The sequence below is a fragment of the Coturnix japonica genome, chromosome 20 (genome assembly GCF_054131305.1).
Source record: "Coturnix japonica strain WE chromosome 20, WE-NBRP24, whole genome shotgun sequence".
Taxonomy (NCBI): domain Eukaryota; kingdom Metazoa; phylum Chordata; class Aves; order Galliformes; family Phasianidae; genus Coturnix; species Coturnix japonica.
The window spans coordinates 8,369,291-8,387,660 of NC_140682.1; the positions used below are offsets into that span (position 1 = coordinate 8,369,291).

The window sequence follows — 18,370 nt, forward strand, 5'->3', positions numbered from 1 at the left end:
ACACACAGCACAACCGTCCCATCCACTTGCTGCAAGTCATGCTGAGTCTCAGGCTACGTGATGCCTGTCCGCCCAGCAACTTTACGATGCTTCCACAACTGAGCAAAGAAGAGCTGCACCAAGCCCTTGGATGATGGATTCCCTGCTCCTGCTGGCTTCAGCCTTCTGCATTCCAATTCCAATCTAAACCATTCCTGCGGTGGTAGTACTTGAATCCTCATTTGGGGCTGGACCTCAACAGGTCAACACATCAGAAATAACACAACGTGCATCTGGAAGACGTGTCTCAAAGCCCAGAAAATCCAACTCTCTGACCTTGGCACAATTCACCAACCAAGAGCCAGGCCTTGACAACTTGGCTGATCTGGGCATGCGGGAGGGGGGCAGACAGTGGACCACAAGTGTCCATTTCCACTGCAGCTCCCTGTAGAGAACAGCACCAATCAGCAGGCGTGAATCAATTCATTCACAAGCTGCACAATGACTCTGTTCTTTACATGATAAAAAAACACACAGAGATTCCTGACCAAAAAGTTGGGAGTTAATAACGACCAAAGAGGTTCCTGTTCCTACGCCTCATCCTCTCACCCCAACTCCTGGGTGATGCCCACAGGCTTCAAGTCAGCTCTCAAATCCACTGAACTCCCGTCACGGAACTCCATCAAAAAGGATGTCACACATGTGACACTTACATACATGAGAATGTATGTATCAGAAACACTGATGCCAGCAGGAGCAGAGAGGCGATTGTCCCCCTGTACTCAGCACTGGTGATGCCACAACTCGAATTCTGTTTCCAGTTTGTGGCCCCTCACTGCAAAAAAGACACTGAGGCATTGGAACGTGTTCAAAGAAGGGCAACAAAGCTGGTGAGGGGTCTGGAGCACAATGGAGCCATATGAGAAGAGGCTGCGGGAGCTGGGAATGTCCAGCCTGGAGAAGAGGTGGCTCAGGGGAGACCTCATTGCTCTCTAAAACTTCCTGAAGGGAGGTTGCAGTGAGCTGGGGGTCAGCCTCTTCTCTCATGTCATTACTGATAGAACTAGAGGGAATGGTTTCAAGCTGCGGCAGGAGAGGTTCAGGCTGGACATTAGGAAATATTACTTCTCAGAAAGGGTGGCCAGGCACTGGAATGGACTGCCCAGGGAGGTGGTGGAGCCATCCCACCTGGGGGTGTTCAAGGAATGACTGGATGTTGTGTTGAAGGACGTGGTTTATTGGGAGCTATTGGTAATAAGAGAACGGTTGGACTGTTCTTTTAGGTCTTTCCCAACCCTGGTGATTCTATGATTCTGTGATTCATACACTAAGAAGCAAGGAGAGGCTCTTTTGTTAAATCTTTCAATAGAGAGAAGAGTTGATATCTGCTTCTCCCAACAACAGAAACACGGAAACAACTTTCCAAGCCCACCTGCCATACAATAGGCAGAAAACGCACATTGTAAAGGAGCACGCACATCCCCTCTGGCATAAGTCGAGCCCAAAACCCACCTTCAGATCTCTGTGCATTTCCCTTGTTTTACACCAATGCAGCCTCGCTGCAGCTCCGTGGGTGTCACACAAGGCCTGCATGTCCTCTTTCTCCGCAAACCCCACCCTCAGGCCTTGCTCTGTGAAGATTGACACCTGAGCAAAAACAAGCACTAAGAACGAGAGTAAAGCACACTGGATTCGCCCTGGCCTGGCCCAAGCCACAGTCCTACCAGACAGACCCTGGAATGAAAACTGCTCCACAAACCACAGATGGACACCAGCACACAAGAAGTTGATCGGATACAATCCCATGCAAGCACCAAGCCTCCTAAGGAAGCTCTTTGCCATCAGCTCCTTCATCGCCTTTCCTTCTCACCTCAATCTTAAAGTGGCTTCAACATCTGCCAGCACGTCTTACCACGCACCTGCTCATCACACAGTGCTTCAACAGCAACAAATTTGCTTCCGGGGCCCTCCTTCAACTCACTGTGCTAACACTCATGATTCAAATTACACAGAAATCCTAGCAGAAGTTCTCAGTGAGAACTGCACCTAACATTCCTCCTTCTACAAGCAACAGCCACAACAAGTGGTCATGAAAATGCTTTCATCAAAAAGAAGCAGAGACGGCACGGCAGGACAGATGTACTCTGTGTGCACGTCTGAAGCCTTTTGAGAACCTCGTCGTTCTTCCTGCAGGACCCCTGTCTTCTGTTAAAAGCTGAACGGTCGCCAGAGCACCTGTTTCCATCAGCTGCCACCATCCAAAGCAGCCAGCCTTCTTACAGTCACCTGGCCCAAACATCCCTTTTGCTCTACACTTGATTCACAGAATCACAGAATTGTAGGGCTTGGAAGTGATGGGAGCTCGGCATGCACACCATCCTTCCAACAGCACATCCCAGCAGCAAGGGATCACAGCGCTGGCACAGCTGAAACAAAAAGGGTGTGCGAGTTTCCTGTTAGCACTCAGTGTAAACAAATCTACCACTGAGCAACACCGTGAGCCCCCACTCACCTCAGCACAGGTCAACCTGTAACCCCAGCCTTCCCCTATCCATGTGCACATGCACACCCGTGTGCCACCCTGCCTGCTTTGCACACCTCCATGCACACACCGCATCGTGTGCCCTCCTTTGTATTCACAGACGTGTGCAAACCACCCCTGGGAACACGTACGTGCCTACACCTTCCACAAACACCCCTTTGTGTGCACCTGTGTGCAACCCAACTCCTCAGCACACGCACACGTTTGGGCCACCCTGTCCACGCACTCACCACGTGCCCTCCAGCATCACTGCTGCCTCCTCTGGTACCAGACCCGCAGATGCTCCAGAGCTCATTAGCATGGACTTCCTTCCTCCCCTCAGCAGCTGCTCCTGCACTCACCTTCATTCCTACTCAGATACCGGCTGCTTCCAGCACCAGCTGACCTGCAAGACACAGAAAGGAAAGGTGGGAGTCATGCAAATCCCCAAGAAGCCCAAGGCTGCATCACCACCACGTATGGCAGCCTCAGGAAGTCAGCTGCAACTACAGCCTTTGTCAGAATGGAAACAGGAATCGTCAGTTAATTGTGACCTCTGAACTCATTGCCACCATCAGAAACAGGCACTGAAATCGCTCACTTCACTGCAGCTGGTTACCTCCTGATTTTGGGAAAATGCAGACACGGAATTGAAGGACACCAGCAAAGTGACATCTACTTCATTGTAGGTGGTTAAGCTTGGAAGCAGGACTTGAGCAAGAAAAGCTTCTCAGCTCCTTGTAAGGCACTAAGTGATGGGATGATTTCCCATCCCTGCAGAAATCCTGACCTCTGCCACAGGTGGCTGAGTGACACAAAAGCCTTGGTTCCCAGCCTTACCTTCTCATGTCGTTCATCTTGCTCTGCAGCTTCTGCTCTGAATAGTCTTCTTATATTCCCACATGATGTACCCTGAAATACATCATTTAGTGAGTCTGAACAAAACATAAGACATTAATTGGAACTATGAAGAAATGTCTTTTGCACTTTACTTGGAGAATGTTCCATCCTATAACTTCTGCTCTCAATTGTAACACATGATTTTTTATAAAAAGAAAGATAACAAGTCAGCTCTTCAGTGTGCACATTGATGAAACTTGGTGAAATACAACTTTAAGAAAAGGTAATTTGAAAACTTCAATATTCTTATCAGAATCTCTGCTATTAGTTACCGTTCCAATGTTCTGATCTGATGATGTGTCTCTCAGAGCTGTTTTGTCACTCCCCCCCTCAAATGCACTTCAAGTGCTTTAGGAGCATCACTAGAATTTTGAATAAACTCGATATATCTTAGCAAAGCTGCTACAGCTGCACGACTGAAGTACTTTGGAAAAAAAAGAAATCTTTAATGAACGCTGAACAGTGTTATTTAATTATAATCCAGGTAATTAAATTAATTAAACCAAGGAAATCACCTTCCAGTCACTCAGCTCTCACCAGGGAAATCGCTTCCCTGCCAAGCAGATGCAACCAACACAAGCTGCTACATCACTCTAGGGCCCCACTGAGTCTTCCCAAGGGGTCTCCAAAGGCTTCCCTGTTGACTTCTGGGAACCTGGGAACACTCACATGGAAGCCAGTGCCCCCTAATGTGCCCCAGACGTTTCTCAGGGCCCCACAATTAGCTCTACAGACATCCAGACATGCCCCAGAGCAAGTATGTGTGCTGTAGGGAGCCCAAGAGACATTCCAGAGCACCCTAGTACTCCTCAGTGCACTCATGGATGCTTCACCTGTCTCTAAATATGCCCTACTGGACTTTGTTTTCTCTTCTGGAGCTTTCCTTAGTTCTCAGCTTTGCTTTCTCATGCCATTTATCTCGCTCCACAGCTTTTGCTCGCAATATTCTCTCTTGCATTCCCACCTTCCAACAGAATCACAGAATTGTAGGGGTTGGAAGGGACCTCTAGTGATCATTGAGTCCAACCCCCCTGCCATGGCAGGTTCCCTACACCACGTCGCACAGGTAGGTGTTCAGGCGGGTCTTGAATATCTCCAGAGAAGGAGACTCCACCACCTCCCTGGGCAGCCTGTTCCAGTGCTCCGTCAGCCTCACCGTAAAGAGGTTCTTGCACACATTTGTGCGGAACTTCCTATGCAGAAGTTTCAGCCCATTACCCCTAGTCCTGTCCCCACGCACTACTGAAAAGAGACCAGCCGTGCCACTATGGCCCCCACACCTCAGGTATTTATAAACCTGGATCAAATCCCCTCTCAGCACCGCCAACGACAACCCTCTGCACTCTGCCAGTCAGACAGTTCACGACCCACTTCACTGTCCACTCATCTATCCCATACTTCCTCAGCTTTGTTATAAGGATGTCGTGGGGGACAGTATCAAAAACCTTTCTGAAATCAAGGTAGACTACATCTACCACTCTAGCCCCGTCCACCCAGCTAGTGACATCTTCATAAAAGGCCACCAGGTTGGTCAAGCACGACCTCCCCTTGGTGAACCCATGCTGAGTACTCCTGATAACCTCCTTATCACCCAGTTCTCTGGAGATGGCATCCAGCACAAGCTGTTCCATCACCTTCCCTGGGACAGAGGTGAGGCTGACTGGCCTATAATTACCTGGCTCTTCCTTCTTGCCCTTTTTGAAGACTGCAGTGACATTGGTCATCCTCCAGTCTTCAGGCACCTCCCCAGTTCTCCAAGACCTCTGAAAGATTACAGAGAGCAGCTCAGCAATGACCTCCACCAGTTCTCTCAGCACCCGTGGATGCACCCCATGCACCCATCCCATGTATTTATGGACATTAATGTTTCCTAGGCAATCACAGACCACCTCTTCCCTGACTAAAGAGAAATCTCCTATTGTCCAGACTCTCTCATTAACCTCCAGGGTCTGGGATTTCTGAGGGAGAGCCTTTTCACTAAAGACAGAAGCAAAGAAGGCATTCAGTGTTTCTGCCTTCTCAGCATCCTCTGTTATCAGAACGCCTTCCTCCCCCCCTTGTTTTTTGTTTATTAGCAAACTATTAATATACTACAAAATAATAGCACTAATTACTAAGTAACATCACCATGCCAGCATCCCGACCACCTGCTTTAGAGATTTCTCCTTCATTTTGTGCAACACTTCAAAAACTGCAAAGGAAAAAAGCAAGTACAGAACCAGGACACCACTTCCCTCAGGATTTTACAGTCTCATTCATGTCTCACAGATGGAGGCCCTGACAACAAGAGCTGTGTCTGTCCATAACAAGGACTCACCTCTGCAGGTGCAGGGGCAGCTCTCAGAGAAGCCTTCTTCATTTCTGCTTTCTTCTCTTTTTGTCTTTTGACTGGGAGGTGGTGTTGATCTGCCTGAGGGAAGGGAGGCCCCTTCAGAGGGATCTAGATAAGCTGGATCAACCTCACTGGGCTGAGGTGAATGGGATGTGGTACACCCAGGCCAAGTGCCAGGTCCTGCACTTTGGCCACAATAACCCCATGCAGCGCTATAGGCCTGGGGCTGAGTGGCTGCAGGACTGTGCAGAGGAAATGGACCTGGGGCTGTTGGTCGATGCTCAGCTGAACATGAGCCAACAGTGTGCCCAGGTGGCCAAGAAGGCCCACGGCATCCTGGCCTGTCTAAGTAATAGTGTGGCCAGCAGGAGCAGAGAGGTAATCATCCCCTTGGACTCAACACTGGGGAGGCTGCGCCTCAAGTCTTATGTTCAGTTTGGGGTTCATCGCTACAAGAAGGTCATTGAGGCACTGGATCTTGTACGTGGAAGTCTGTCCCTCGAGCAGCTCCCATTCATCATCAGCTCCCATTCTGAACCCCACTGTGCAAAACAGCAAAACTTCTACTGCAAATGGCTGCAGTCACCAAAGCTCAGCCCACTATCCAGGTATCAGCCTTCTCCCTTCTGTTTTCCATCTTAGCCCATAGTTTTGCTTCCAGAAATGGAACTCCTCTTTAACAGCCAAAACACAAACTAATACATCACTTTCACTGCTCCTTCCCGCACCCCCATAGGAATGGTTACCTGACATCCCCTACAGCACAGCACCTGCTCACAAGTATCATTCAAACTCTATTCTTTCATACTTCTTGAGAGAGGACGGTAAAAACTCACTTATGCATGGCGGTAAGGACAGTCTGTCCCCATCACATCCCTCTGTGTGCTGAAAGCTGCCATTGGATCTCTTGCAGCCTGCTGGCTGCTGCTCACAAACACAGGGAACTGCACCACACTGATTCTAAAGAGAGAAAGGAAGAAACTCTGGTGGGAATGAGCACCCAAGGTTTGCAGAGATGCTCCAGATTGTGACAGAGATGGAATATCAGAGTGCTGGGACATGATTGATCACTAAGGAAAACACTTGGAAGCACATTCAATCTGCAGAAGCTGTAATTACTGGGCACAGTCAGCTTTCCTATGGCTCATCTGGAGGAGGCGGGTGGTCTCACACATCTGCTCAGGGGCTTCAGCTGAGACACTTGCACAATGCTGGGATCATTCTGATGGAAACTATGTCTTCAGATACCATGGTTAAATCCATCCAAAATAATCAAGCCGAGCCTTAGCTCTTGAGCAGCACTTCTTCCCCACCCTTCACTACTCCAAGCAGCTCCAACAAACTTCTCAGAAGAAATCCAGGCCAGCACAGACATGGAAGACCAGAACCAAGTGCCGCTTGTGGGACGGCAGTGCCCACTCCTTGCTTCCACCCTGCTCCAGCAGGTTAAGGAGTCTGAGCCTCACTGGCCTTTGACAGCTCAAGACTTTCAGCACCTCATGCCAACATTTCTCACTAAGATACACCTCAGGCATTGAATTCTCTTCTCACTACCTCCTCCCAGTCCTCTCCTAGGAACAGAAACCATTCAGATTCTACAGCAAACTACAGCATCTGCACTGCAAGAGCACACTGAACCACCTGCAACAATGAAACATGGTTTTGGAGAGTGGGTTTGAAAACACACCTTTAGACAGCTGTCTCCCTGTAGCCAAAAGGAAACCAAGCAGCAAAAGAAGAGTCCAGCCTGAAACATGCCCATGCTACTAGCCCAGGTTTTTCACAAAGAATGAAAAATCCATCCTGTTCTTGAGGTAACAAATGACCAGTGGGTCTCCCTTTGCTCCACCCCTTCTCCTTCAAAGCCAGAAAAAGAAAGAAAAAACAAGCAGAAGAAACCCAGACGTACCTTTCCACACACAGAGCAGAAAGTGGAACAGCAGTTGGTCTCCTTCCTGAGACATGGTGGGGAGCATCCCAGAGGAAGCCCAAGTTCTTTGCTTCTCTCCACAGGGACTTCAAGCACTCTTGGCAAGAGCTGCTTTGGTTCTTTCTTCAACTGCTTCCATCACCAGAATCTCCTTTGGAAAAGGAACACTAAAGAAAGAATCAGCAAATGAGAAAGAATGAGCAATAACCACTTTCCCAGCTTTCTTCTGACATGCAATTAAGACTCACGACTTGGGCAAGGTCTTAAAATCAGCTGGTTACAAGAACTGTCCCAAAATATATCCAGCTTCTGTACAGCTGCCGTTATTTCTGTCAGTGAGTGTAATCACAGAATCATAGAATGGCCCGGGTTGGAAGGGACCTCAAGGATCATGAAGATCAATCGCCTCCCTGTCCCTGCTGGCCATCCCCTCTTCTGATGGAGCCCAGGGGACCATTTGCTCTCTGAGCTGCAAGAGCACGCTGATGGCTCACGTTCTGTTTTTCATCCACCAGGACCCCCAGGTCCTTCTCTGCGGGGCTTCTCTTAAGGACTGCTCCTCCCAGGCTGTAGAAATGCCTGGGATTCCTCCAGCCCAAGTGCAAAACCTTGCACTTTGCTGTCTTGAACCTCATTAGATTCACCTAGGCCAACCTCTCGGTTGAGCTCCCTCTGAATGGCATCCCTTCCTTCCACTGCATCAGCCGCACCACTCAGCAAACAGCAGAGGGTGCACTCCATTGCATCATTGGTGTCACTGATAACCATGTTAAAAAGCACTGGTCCCAAGACAGACTCCTGGATGACACCACTTGTTATCAGCCTTCACCTGGACATCGAACCATGAATCACCACCCTCTGTCTGTGGCCTTTCAACCAATCCCTTATCCACCAGGTGGTCCACCTGTCAAATCCACATCCCTCCAGTTTAGAGATAAGGATGTGGTGGAGGGCCATATCAAAGATCTCGCTCAAGTCCAGGTCAATGACATCAGTTTCCTTCCTTTTGTCCACAAATGCCGTCACTCCATCATAGAAGAGCACCAGATTGGTTAGGCATGGCCCTACCCTGCTAAAGCCACGCTGGCTGTCTTGGATCACATGCTCATTCCTTATATGATCAAGCATGTCTTTGAGGCGGATCTGTTCTTCAGCATTTTCATCACAGTTCTACATTTGAATCAAATAATCGGTGTTGCTGCCACCAAGAAAACCTCTTTGTCTTCTACTCCTGCTGCACTACTGTGCTTTCACCAGAAGCAAAGGGAGAGGCCACCTCCTAGATCCAAATTTTAAGAAACCAACACCCAATAGGTGTCATCTGAAGTAAAATAGGAGAGAAATCAAGATGACTCTTCTGCATCCAGCTTGGATCACTCCCTCACTCAGGCACACCACCATCAGATCAAGGAGATGCTGCCTTCAGCTTAGAGATTGTATGGGAAATCACACCTTGAACCTCTGATTAATCAGCTGAGGCAAGTGTTGGGTCAGCTGCGGGAGCACAGGTGAGAGTAATGGAGCTGTGCTCACAGAAAGGGTGGACCTCGACTCCACCTCCTCTGAGACCTCATTTAAAGGCTGACCACCACTGAGGCAGCATCTCTTGGAGATTGCTCCCCAGTTGAGACTGCCTCAGCTTTCTGGTCAAAACATCGACATTGGTGAGTTTTCCTTTGCTACCAACCTTTGACTATTTACCACCATCTTGGTTAACATCTTTTTATTAGCCACCCTTACAGAGACCATAAGGGCTTGGGCTTCCAAACTCTCAGCAAGCATTTGGATCAGCCAGCTTCCTGCTGGGGAGCCCCCTGCATCACTGCTGCCTCCTTTGGTACCGTACCTGCAGATGCTTCAGAGCTCATTAGCATGGACTTCCTTCCTCCCCTCAGCAGCTGCTCCTGCACTCACCTTCATTCCTGCTCAGATACCGGCCGCTTCCAGCACCAGCTGACCTGCAAGACACAGAAAGGAAAGGTGGGAGTCATGCAAATCCCCAAGAAGCCCAAGGCTGCATCACCACCACGTATGGCAGCCTCGGGAAGTCAGCTGCAACTACAGCCTTTGTCAGAATGGAAACAGGAATCGTCAATTAAGTATGACCTCTGAACTCATTGCCACCATCAGAAACAGGCACTGAAATCGCTCACTTCACTGCAGCTGGTTACCTCCAAATTCTTTTACTTTTAGGAAAATGCAGACACGGAATTGAAGGACACTAGAAAAGTGACATCTACTTCCCCATAGGTGGTTAAACTTGGAAGCAGGACTTGAGCAAGAAAAGCTTCTCAGATCAGAATCACAGAATTATCAAGGTTGGAAAAGACCTAGAAGATCATCTGGTCCAACCATTGCCAATACTTCCCGGATAAATCATATTCCATACATCACATCCAAACGTTTCTTGAACACTCCCATGGTCGGTGACTCCACCACCTCTCTGGGCAGTTCATTCCAGTGCCTGACTACCCTTTCTGAGAAGTAATATTTCCTAATGTCCAGCCTAAATCTTCCCTGGCGCAGCTTAAAACCATTCCCTCTAGTTCTATCACTGATTACTCGAGAGAAGAGGCCAACCCCCAGCTCACTACAACCTACCTTCAGGAAGTTATAGAGAGTTATAAGGTCTCCCCTGAGCCTCCTCTTCTACAGGCTGAACAATCCCAACACCGTCAGCTGCTCCTTGTAAGGCCTGTGCTCCAAATCCCTCACTACCTTCGTAGGTGAAGACATTCCAGAACCGCAAGGTTTTCCTGCATGGAGAGGCTCAAAACTGAATAGGTCAGACCTCCTTCTCTCCATCATTGCTGTCACGTGAAAGGCTGTCCTTGGAACTGCAGTGACTCATGCATCCTAACTGCACTCCATTGATGGAAGCACACCGTGCATCATCGCTACTTGCTGGGTTGTTCCTGCACTGGCAAGGGATGGATTCACCTGGAAAGAGTAGATACACAGCAGTTAGTGTAAACTTTCACTATCCAAGGAGGCAAAGGCTTGGTGCTGCCTGTCAAGCAGGTTTCAAGCAGCTTGCGAGACTCATTTGGGAAAGACAAGTGTCAACCAAAGATGTCAGGCATGGCTCGAACGCAGGAATACAGAAAGAGGTACAAGCCCACTGAAAGCATGAATTCTACCTGTGTTGCTGACAAGCAGTGTTTTGAAAGCTGGATTTTCACCTTTACCTGCCAGGACCAAGACTTCAGCTTCAGAGGGCTCCCTGGCACTGCTCTGCAGTTGGTTCTCGGCCACAGGGGATGGTTTGCCCAGGCAGAAGCAGGAACGCCAACTGCCAGCTGCTGACTCTGCCCTCTTACTGGGAGAACTTGGTCTGGAGAGAGAAAACAGAGCATGCTGTCAGTCGTGGTGCAGGGTGAGGGAAGAGCTGCACTGAGCCCTTGCCAATAGTTGCCTGTTCCCAGCACTACCTGGTTTCTGCTGAAACACAGCTTAGAAAAGCGCTCTGTTTCAAACAGCAGAGGACGCTTCCATTCCTACAGCTCAGCCCTCAAGTCCTGCTGGCTACATTTGCTTTTCTCTGGGGCTGGATTCTATATGAATTTGGTCTTGTCCCACATAACACAGCCAAACAACTTCTCAGCCTGACATTTTATTGAGTCTGGCCCTCCAGAATAATTGGTGCACTAACAAGCTCACAACATGCTTGATTAAAGCACAGAATTAAAAAGAAAGTCAGCCAAACAGAGGGTCACATAGAACAAGAAATGACAAATAAACACTCCTGAAAGGCTTCGTACTGCAAACAGAGGGAACGGTGCGGAACAGGCTGGGTAGGGTTTATTCCACATTGAGCACAACAAAATCTGCACTAAAATGGGATGGGGGAATTCCATTCCACCACCAAATACAGGTGTCTCCAAGAGGCAAAAAAAAAAAAAAAGAAAAAGAAAAAAAACAACCCAGAAGTTTGAACTTCAGAAGTTCAGTTCCTTTTCCCATTTCTGTTACTGTGAAGAAAATAATGCCATTTGTGTCCAAACTAAGGGCAAAAGAAATAAGTAACTCACATGACAAATGCACAGGTGTTGAATCTTCAGCATCCATTAAATCCAAGTTCCTTGTTTTTGTGGGTTTTTGTGTGTGTGTTCTGCTTTGTGTTGTGGCATTTACTTATTTATTTATTTGTTATTTTTTAGTCAAAAGTTATTAGCAAAGGAAAACTCACCAATGTCGATGCCTTGACCAGAAAGCTGAGGTAGTCTCAACTGGGAAGCAGTCCCCACATCCCCCTCTGCCCCCCCCCACAATGGCCACTCCCGCGCACTGCAGCTCAGCCAATCGGAGCCGGCGGAGCTGCCGCTGCCCAATGGGAGGCCGGGGGAGGCCGGCGCTGGGACGGGGAGAGGAGAGAAGAGACAGAGGCAGCACTGAGGTGGGATGGGCTGATGGGGAGTGCGGGGAGGACAGGGGGGTGTGGGGCTGTGGGGGGGCAGAGGGGGATGTGGGGCTGCAATGTGTCAGCGTCAGGAGCACAGGTGAAGGCAGCTGAGCTGTGTGAGCAGTTGTGTTTGAGTCTGGCTGCAGCTCTCTTAGACCCCACTGAAGGGCTGAGTGCCACTGGGAAAGGATCTCTGTGTGGAGATTGCTTCTACTAGAGGTAGTTCTATCAGACTGTTCTATAGAGCTGTGCAGGGGCTGTAAAATGAGCTGAGGGGGACTGTAGGGGGGATATGGGGCTGTGGTGGGCCATAGGAGGACTAGGGGCTCTAGGGGGCTCTGAGGGTGTGTAGGGGTTGTGGGGAGCTATTGGAGGATATGGGCAGGTATGGGGCTTTAAGGGGTGGTGTATGGAGAGATAGAGGGTTGTGGGGGCCTTAGGGTGATATGGGGCTACTGGGGGCTGTCGGGGGCAAATATGGGGAGGAATATGGAGTTGTAACAGATTGTGGGGGTGTAGGTGTGGTATATATATATCTATATATATAGATCTGTCATTGTCTTCATTCGAAGAAATCTGAAAATAAAGAGTCCCAGCTGATAGTAAAGACTACCCAGAGGGATGGGATGACCATATGGACTGTGCTGAGGATGCTTTATAATGTGTGATAAACACTGTGAAGCAGTGTTGCTCCAGGAAATGGCCCAATACGACACAGAAGCAACTTTAAATATCTTCCAGTCACAAGCTGTTCATATCTAATGTCTATTTTACCCAATGTTTTCCAGTTCCAGAAGCAGAGGATGCCTTTATCAACAAGCAGAAGGTGCAGAAGGAGGTGAAGGCTGCACCAACAGAAAATGCCACGCTGAGCTGCGAGGTGGCCCAGGAGAAGACGGAGGTGAAGTGGTACAAGGAGGGGAAACTGATCACCTGGTGCAAGAAGTTCAGGGTGGAGTCAGAGGGCAAACAGCGTCGGCTGGTGGTGAGCCAGGTGGAGAAGAAAGATGCAGGGGAGTACAGCTGCGAGGCTGCTGGCCAGAAACTCACCTTCAAGATTCATGTCACAGGTGAGACAGGTGTTGTCTGAAATACAGCAGAGAACAGTAAAGTAAAATCTAGTTTCTATTATACAGTGATCCAGTTGCAGTAGTCTGTGCTGAGGTTTTTTCCCTAGACTTGATTGCCTGGGTTTGTAGAAAGTATTTGGTTTTAGTATGGCACAAAGACCTGTTTCAGTCTGTCTGTAGAATAATAATTACTGATATATGTACAGTGGAAGCAATATTCAAGATATTATTCAAATCTCTCCTGTGCCTGAGATCCCAAACTGTAATTCCTGTTCACCGAAACATTTGACTAAGCTAAGTATGTGCAGTGAGGCTGGAGTGCATGTTGTGCGTGCAGCCTTTCATGGCAGGAGAAGCAGGAACTTCTCCTAGTAGTACACTGCCTTTTTACTATGCCTTTATGTTGGAGGCTGCATCTGGATAGGTGAGTCTGCTCCTCACAGTGAGAGACCTGGTAGAGCTGACTATTCCCAGAGCTCAAAGTAAAATAGATAGCTGCAAATCACACACAAAGAAGAAAGGACTGCGTTGGTGAGCATATTTCCTTTGTGCCTTTGACAGTCACAGTTGTGGCAATGGTAGAGGCCATGAGGAGTCTGTTCAGGAAGCCAGGAGTACTGTTCTGGGTCATGAAAAGGCAGCCAGTGATTTGACTATCACACGTTTATGTGTTTTGATGTTTCACAGTGGGTCTTAAGTAAAAGGAACTCAGGTTTTGGTTGCCTGCAGGACAGATGTTCTTTTGGGTTCAATATGTTTGCATAGTGACTTGCAACCATGGGACTGGTGTTCAAGGACCCTCTTGGTTCCTTCAGTTCCTCGGTTCTTTCTTGCCTAGATTTGACACTTAGTTTTAACAGAAGAGCTTATATTCTCTAGTGAAGGCTATTAGTTTGGGCACAAGTGGTAACCTAAACCTGTTCCAACCTGTACATACAAACCTGCAAGATGGTCTCATTTCAGTCCCTCAGTCAATACTTTTTCTTTTCTTCCCTCAGAGCCAAAACCTGTGTTTATAAACCAGGAGCAGGTACAGAAAGAGGTGAGTGCTGCCCTGGCAGCAAGTGCCTCCCTGAGCTGTGAAGTAGCACAGGATCCAACCGAAGTAAAATGGTACAAGGATGGAAGACTGCTTGCCTCCTCCAGAAAGTTCAGAATGGAATCTGTGGGCAAAACACGGCGTCTGGTTGTGGAGCAGCTGGAGAAGAAAGATGCTGGAGAATACATCTGCGAGGCTGCTGGCCAGAAGATGACCTTCAAGTTGGAAACAACTGGTGAGCATTCGCTTTGGGAGCACTAAGCAGCTTTGGTGGGATGTGGTTGGGGTGGAATGGGTGGTTTCATTGACATGAGAGAACAGGCAGTGATGCTGTGAAACCAGTTGGATGATGCTCAGCCTGGCCATGTGCCTCAGAGCTCTTTGCTCAAGGAAGCCAAGTGTAGTTGTGGGTTTGCTCTCAAGAGCACAGTTTGGTAGGGATGAGTTGGCGGTTGGACTAGATGACCTTAGTGGTCTTTTCCAGCCTTAGTGACTCTGTGGTTCTCTGCTTCAGGAAAGACCTACTCGCTGACTTACACACGCGTCCAAGTCAAGGATGCAGCAGAAATAAAATCTATAGCAGGAAAGGCAGAATCTCGTGCCCATCTTAAAGTTAAAGGTAATTATGCTTCTGATGATCATTTTGCTTAAATTATCTTATGTTATAAACCAGCTAACATCCTTTGCTTGAATGTCAAGGAAGTTAAACACCACCAGGACCTTTCACAGAAATAAATACTCCTACCTACCTACCTTTCTGCCCTCAAAATATCCAGCTTGTCTTTTGGGATTTACTTTTGCTAAGTAAAACAGATTATTTTCTTAGGAGGTTGATTTTCTACCGCTAGACTTCAGATTTATGTTTGAACGTTGAGGGATAAAAAACATAGCTTGTCTTTTTCTTCACTTTCTCATGCTGTTTGAAAAGAGCACAGAGTTTGTTTGTTTTTTTTACTATATACAATGTTAGGGTATATATATGATGTTAAGTGTGATAAAGAAAAGGGAGACATTTGAGTTAGCACAGTACTCAAGAGTTCAGTCCCCAGCTTCGTAATGCGAGGAGTTTGATATCGGGGTGGGAAGGTCATGTTTTGATTTGGATGTTGGACTGGGAATCAGAAGATCTGGGCTCTCTTCAGGTTGTCAGTCATATTGTCTGACTTCTTAACAACATTCCTTTCTTTCTAGTATTTTTTAATGATGTTTTAAGGCATTTTGAGGTGATAGGTGTAGTGTTCATGTGCAGTAATGCTGACGTGAGTAAGTAGGGTGATAATGTAAGGGTTTTTTACATTCCTTCTAAATCTCTGCTTTCTCTCCTTCCATCCTTCTGAAAGAGCAATCCATTAATCTAGTAAAGGAGCTGTGTGATGAGGATGTGACTGAGCCTGAAGAAGCCAAATTTGAATGCGAGATATCCATTCCATCTGTGAAACCTCCCAAGTAGTATCTACGTGGGGAAGTCTTACAGGCTGGCAGAAACTTGATTATGCAGCAAGAAGGCACCATCCACCGGCTGACCATACTGAAAACCACCACTGATATGACAGGCACCATTCAGTTCTCAATTGGCAAATCAAAATCCACAGCCAATCTGCTCGTCAGAGGTAACATATCCTGGCTTGCTTTACATCATGAAGATGGAGAATTAATTAATGTCCAGTCTTCCTTCACTGGGGTCTTTGAAATATTGTGTGTGTGTCTGGAGGTTCTGCTCCATTTCCAGTTCAAAGTCATTGGACACTAAATGAGACAGCTGCGTCTCAGTAAAAGATCTGTATGAATAGTTGTGATGTGCTTACTATTCAGATCTACAGAGCTGAGGTTTTGTCCTTGGCTATACCAAAGAAGTCAAATCAGGTGAAATTAATTGTATTTCTGAAGTAGACAAGTTTAAGTTTGGTAGCACCTAAATTTGATGCAGTTTGTCATTGATTTTATCTGAAAGAAATTTGCAGGCGTTTTATCTCCTGTTGTCCCCAGTGTAAGAGTCTCCATTCACATCCTAAAGTACTTGTTATATTTTCAAGTCACTCTTATTTGAATAAAAGCCTCAACTGGGAGCAATTTAATAAGCACAGAGCAAGAGCTGAAGCTTGCATTTGGTAGATACTATACAGTATTACTTTATAGAAATGTAATCAATGGCCTTCCCTATAGACAATCATTTGTTTTATCTTTAGAGTTGTTCAAAGAACCATTGTGAACATGAAATTAATTGGAATGGAATAGATGCAAGAGACTTTCCTCTTCTTCCAATTGTCCTCATCCTTTCTTCTCTTCCACCCCTGCTTTTCAGATTACCATATACAAATCACCAGGAAGTTGGAGGACAAGACAGCTTTGGAATGTCATTCTGTCATCCTGTCCTGTGACTTCAGGCCTTCTCCAAAGGTTGTGAAATGGTTCAAGGGCCACACACCCATCGAGCCCTCTGAGAAGTACAAGATCAAGAGGGATAAGCATTCAGCAGAGCTCCAGATTCTGAAGCTGAAGCCCGATGATGCTGGTGTGTACAAGTGCAAGGCAGGAATTGCAGAGACTGAGGCCACGCTGACAGCTGAAGGTATGAGCAGGGAGGGTGGCCTCTTCCATGTCCTATTTCACCTCAGATTTCTCTTCTTGAGGTTGATTTATGCCGTTCTCTCCTGCTAACTTTGCAAATGTATAAACTTCACTGAGAAGATTACACAAAGATTATCTAGTCCAGCCATTCTGCCACATCCCAGTATGCTTTATAGTAACAGTGGTAACAGTTCACCTTGTTTCCCTACAGCCCACGATGTAGAAGTAAGGAAGCACCTGCAGGATGTGGAAATTGAAGAAGAGAGCTCTGCTGTCTTCTCCTGCGAGCTGTCCCATGATGACGAGGATGTGGAATGGTTTCTGAATGGCAACCTCCTTTACACCAACAATTACAATGACATCAAGAACGTTGGCAACTGCTGCACACTGACAGTGAAGCAGGTTAAGCCTGAGGATGCTGGCACAGTGACAGTGAAGTCAGACAAGGTGTCAGAAAGCGCGCGCCTGAAGGTGAGAGGTGGGTCTGATCACAGCCCTCCTGGATGTAAGAGATGCTAAGGAGCTCCAGTTCATTCCATTGTGCAGCAATCCTGCTTCTAAAGCTCACCTCTCTGGGGTGACAAGTCATCAGGGGCTTTCTTCCAGTGGAAGGTTCCATTGCAGCAGATATCAACGAAGGAGGATGGTTTTGGTGTCCTGCCAAAGCATTCCATTGCTTTTTATCATCATTTTACTTAACACAAGGAGATTTACAGGAGCAAATTTTTTTACTGCTTCAGTGCCATGCAGTGTCAATGCTGTTGTCTCCAAGGATTTATGACTGCAGGGAGAGATCATTCAGTGTGTGTTTTGCCTCTGGAATGACTAATGACCAGGCTGTGAGCAACCCGATCTAGCTGTGAATGTCCCTGTTTATTGCAGGGGAGCTGGGCTAGATGGCCTTTAAGGGTCTCTTCCAATTCTAAGGATACTGTGATTCTAATCTGCTCTCCCCAGTAATTAAGCTCTTTTACTCTACGCGCTCAGAGTTTGAAGGATTTCCTCTTTCTCCTTTCTTTTGCATTTGGTGGATCTTTTTTCCCCAGTGTAAACCTCTGATGTGTGAAATAGAAGATAGATAAAAGGAGTCAATAAAGAGGAAAATCAAAAGTGTTCAGCAGCTTATCCTCTTAATACTGTGGCCTGCTGTATGAGCTGTGCTCCACGTGAGGGCAATGCCAGCTCTCCAGCTTTAGAAGAGCTACATCCCAATTTTTTCATATATCAGTCCCACCCACGGCAATGCAGGCTGTCCCTCCTGTTCCCTGTATTCTCCTACTGAATACTTGAGAATTCCATAAAGTGTATTCAGTCAACAGACATGAAACCACTTTAGGTTCTATATTGGTGTCGTCAGTAATGGTAAAGATTTATTGATACCTCTTTAAAAATCTGAACACAACTGGAAATGTCTCAACTTCTGTATCACGTTGTTCTGTTTTGCCTGTTTAATTGCAGAGAAGCCTGCTGTCTTCATGAAGTGTTTGAATGATGCTTTTGTTGAGGAGTGGGGTGTGATTAAATTGGAATGCGAAGTCTCTAAAGAGAAGGTCAAACCAGTGTGGAAAAAGGACGGTGTTGTGCTCACTTCTGGCAACAAGTTTGAGCTGCTACAGTCTGGGAAGACCC

At 47.2% G+C, this 18,370-nt stretch overlaps 1 long non-coding RNA gene across 1 annotated transcript; it reads right to left on the reverse strand.

Annotated features, from left to right (window-relative positions):
• Positions 1-7,685: 7,685 nt before the first annotated feature.
• Positions 7,686-10,556, reverse strand: LOC146757565 (uncharacterized). The gene is made up of 3 exons (XR_014936125.1): positions 10,264-10,556; positions 9,509-9,620; positions 7,686-7,829 (listed from the first exon to the last, which is right to left on the reverse strand). It is a non-coding gene; the product is annotated as an uncharacterized LOC146757565 (long non-coding RNA).
• Between the last annotated feature and the right edge of the window lie 7,814 nt (positions 10,557-18,370).